This window comes from Triticum dicoccoides, chromosome 7B, assembly GCF_002162155.2.
Source record: "Triticum dicoccoides isolate Atlit2015 ecotype Zavitan chromosome 7B, WEW_v2.0, whole genome shotgun sequence".
Classification (NCBI taxonomy): domain Eukaryota; kingdom Viridiplantae; phylum Streptophyta; class Magnoliopsida; order Poales; family Poaceae; genus Triticum; species Triticum dicoccoides.
This window is the reverse complement of record NC_041393.1, coordinates 674680469-674684990: the sequence shown is the minus strand read 5'-3', so window position 1 is coordinate 674684990 and position 4522 is coordinate 674680469.

Sequence of the window (4522 nt, the reverse complement as noted above, 5' to 3'; positions counted from 1 at the left end):
TTGCGTGCTATCAAACGTCGCAACGTAACTGGGTGATTATAAAGATGCTCTATAGGTATCTCCGAAGGTGTTTGTTGGGTTGGCATAGATCAAGATTAGGATATGTCACTCCAGGTATCGGAGAGGTATCTCTGGGCCCTCTCGGTAATACACATCATAAGAAGCCTTGCAAGCCAAGTGACTAATGAGTTAGTTGCAGGATGATGTATTAGGGAATGAGTAAAGAGACTTGCCGGTAACGAGATTGAACAAGGTATGAAGATACCGATGATCGAATCTCGGGCAAGTAACATACTGATGACAAAGGGAATAAAGTATGTTGTCATAACGGTTCGACCGATAAATATCTTCGTAGAATATGTGGGAGCCAATATGAGCATCCAGGTTCCGCTATTGGTTATGGACGAGAGAGGTGTCTCAGTCATATCTACATATAGTTCTCGAACCCGTAGGGTTCGCACGCTTAACGTTCGATGACGTATTTATTATATGAGTTATGTGATTTGGTGACCGAATGTTGTTTGGAGTCCTAGATGAGATCACAAACATGACAAGGAGTCTCTAAATGGCCGAGAGGTAAAGATTGATATATAGGACGATAATATTCGGACACCGGAAGTGTTCCAGAGGGTACTGGGTACATATCGGAGTACCGGAGGGGTTACCGAAACCCCCGGGGAGAAGATATGGGCCATATGGGCCATGAGAGGGGAGCACACCAGCCTAGAAGGGGGGGGGGTGCCCCCCTATGTAAGGAGGCCGAGTGGGAGAAGGAAAAGAGGGGATTCGCCCCCCTTTCCTTCTCTCTTTCCCCTTTCCTTTTCTTCTCCGGCAATTATGGAAAGGGGGGAGGCCGAATTGGGGAAGACCCCAAGTAGGATTCGGCCTACTTGGGGCGCCCCCTGGCTGCCTCTCCTCCCCTCCAACCTTTATATATGTGGGGAGGGGGGCGCCTAGAAGACACAACATCAATTGTTAGCCGTGTGCGGCGCCCCCTCCACAGTTTACACTCCCGGTCATATTCTCGCGGTGCTTAGGTGAAGCCCTACGCGGACACCGTCACCATGCCGTCGTGCTGACGGAACTCATCTACTTCCTCGACACCTTGCTGGATCAAGAAGGCAAGGGACGTCACCGAGCTGAACGTGTGTAGAACTCGGAGGTGCCGTACGTTCGGTACTTGATCGGTCGAAGCTAGAAGAAGTTTGACTACATCAACCGCGTTGTCAAACGCTTCCGCTTTCAGTCTACGAGGGTACGTAGACACACTCTCCCATTCTCGTTGCTATGCATCTCCTAGATAGATCTTGCGTGAGCGTAGGCATTTTTTTGAAATTGCATGCTACATTTCCCAACACCTCTAGGGCATATTTCCATCAGAAAGTTGGCCGTGGAAATCCCTCTTGAGCTTGAAGTAGTCATCATGTTCCTCCACGCCCTCCATAATGCGCAAGAACAATGGTTTCCGCATGTGGAAACGGCGACGAAACCATGGATCATCCGGGAAAGTTGGGTTCAGAGCAAAGTAGTCCCTCTGCAATACCCGTGCTCCAAAAACTCTATCCCGATTGATCACTCTTCTCCCTTTTATTGAGCCCTTAAAGTTGAGAATATGCTTCACCTGCCGGTCCATTTCCTCTTGCATGCTCATGAACATGATCATGCCCACTTCTTCGTCTGAATCCGAGGAATCGAAGAACTCTTCTTGAATCATTTGATCAAGCTCCATCCGTCCATACTCCTCATCGGATGAAGCATCGGAATTCATTGTTTTCCCTAAAAAATCACAAAATATCTGGTTAGACAATGCAACGAACACATAGAGTGCAAGGCGGGCGGAGCCAGAGAGTTACGGGACATACCGCGGTGGGGTCCGGGCTGGCGAAGACGTCCTCAGCAGTGAGGACGGGAGAGAGGACTGCTCTGCTGGAGGTGCCGGTGCAGAGGCAAGGAACAGATGAAGGGTGTGCGCGGCGGTGGAGCGGTGAGACGGACGTCAAGGAGGAGGAAGAAGAGAGGAGAGAGCAAATGGATTCGGTAGGTCAATTTGGTGCATATTTGGACTGGATTTGAGGGGTGCCGATCAGTCCGGGCGTTTGAGGCACCCGTCTTGGTCGAAAATTCGTGACCGAACGGCCCGCCCGAGCTTATGCGGCGGGTTTGGAACGTTCGGTTGTAGATACTCTAATTCATTAAGTTTCTCAACCACCATCCATCAAACATCGAACATATTGGATTTCCTTGTCCAACACTCTTCATAAACAAATTTATCAATGAAGTTGTGCTAGATCAACACATTTTAAAACACACGTTGAACATTTTTTTCCAAATACAAGTTGAACATTTGTCAAATGCACATGGTGAACAATTTTTACACGCACTGCATTTTTTCATAAATGCCATGAACCGTGCAAACATTTGCCAAGTGTTAGAATACTTTTTAAATGTCCCATATTTTTCTGAAGGGTAGGAAATATTTTTTAAATTACTCAGGAATTATTTATATTTATATATGTTTTCAAAATCTCATGAGATTTGAAATATGTGAATATATTTGAATGTGATGAACAAATTTTTGAATGACATGAGAACTTTATAAAAATTATGTGAAGAAACTTTTAAATTTTAGAAAATGTCGTGGAAAGAAGTTTTAAACTTGTGAACACTCTTTTGAATGGTACATACATTTTTAATAGTTGTGTCAACAAATAATTTATACCGCATAAACATTTTTGAAATGGATGATGAATGCTTTATAATTTTGAAGTAAATAAAATTTTAAATATATGGAAGTTAGATATTTTTATAATAAATAAAAAATAATAATAAAGAAAAAGGGTAAAACGAACGAACGAAAGAAAAATCGAACGAAATGTATGAAAGAAGAGAGGGCGAACGACCTTTAATGGCCGGCCGATACGGAGGCTGCTTCCTGACGCGAGCTGTACATTGACGATATCACGGGGGCAGAAACACAACAAAGAAAAATAAACTTGCCTAAAGATATAGACGGAGAATTATTAGAAGGAGACGCGGAAATCCATAAGGCATACGGTAGCACGATCACCTCCGTATGGATCAGCCAAACTCCAATCTATCGATCGCCCCGGGGAAGAAGACGCGAAGGACGGTGGCCACGATCCCCGACGATGTACTCCTGGAGATACTCTTCCGCGTGTCCGCGGACGTCGCCGCCCTGGTCCGATGTGCCGCGACCTGCAAGCAATGGTGCGCTCTCATAGCCGACCCGTGCTTCCTCCGCCGCCGCTGGCCGGAGAACACAGGCCACCCGTCCTCCCTCCTCGTGTTCTTCGTTCAGCGCGATCGAGGTCTGGTCTTTGTCCCGGCGCCATCAGGACCAACGCTCGGCACTGGTTGTCGTTTGTTCTCCTCGTCCGTCAGCGGCGTACAGGCTGACCTCTTGGACGGTGCGACGCCGCTCACCGCACACTGTGGCCTCCTCCTGGTGCGCCTTGCCCGCGGTTCAAATATGAACTCGGTCCACTTGGCCATGTATGACCCGCTCGCCCGCACATGCGACGTGCTCCCCCCGCTCCAGTGTGGAGTTTCGGACATCAGTTGCGCCATTCTAACCTGTTCAGACTATCGCTCATCAGATGGGCTGCAACATCAGACATCAACTCCTGGTTACTCGACGTTCTTTACGGTGCAAACCCTTGTCAATTACGTCGATGCGGACAGAACGGAGTACAAGTGCAACCTCTACATGTTTTCATCTGCCAAGGCGAGTTGGAGTGCGCCTACAAGCTGCTTCGGCGACAAGACTTGGGCATATCCGAGCGGCGGCTTTTGGATGCCATTCGAGAGCCACATTCGGCATAGCCACAACGCCGTCGTGTGTGGCGGCATGACGCACTGGCTCGCCGCGTACCAGCCAGTTGGGGGCCCAAGAAAGTATCACACCTTCAACGTCAGTGTCGACACAGGTCACGTCTCCTTGACAGAGGTCTCCATCCCACTCGTCAAAGGCCTTTATGGCTGGCCAATACTTTGCGTCGGAGTGGAGGGGACACTCCTGTTGTTTAACGTACACAATAAAGCTAGCGTCCCGTGCCTAGATATCTGGACACGCCGGGCAGGCAGCGACGCAGAGAGTGAAACCTTTTGGCTCCATGTTGGGGTGTTTGACCTAAAATCTCCCAAGGAGAAGTGGTGTGCTGAGAAGATCCGTGTGTGGCTGGGAAAAAAGAGTGGTACACTGTTTATCTTAGACAAGTCGTGCCACGCTCACAAGCTTGATACCGAAACAGGAGCGATGGAGGATGTAACAGGGCTATTTCGAGACAGCTTGTGTATCAATGCCGTGCCTATTGAGATTGACTGGCCGACATTGTTCCTATCTCGGCTTGGTAGATATTTATGTTAGTGGGCAGCTGTTATTCTCACGATGATAGCTACACACCTGTAAATTATATAGTGTCTTAGCGTGTTTTATTTATTTGGAGTATATGGCGAGGGTTCAGCTTAGATTCAGGGTTCTCGGTAGTGAGAGTAAGAAAGT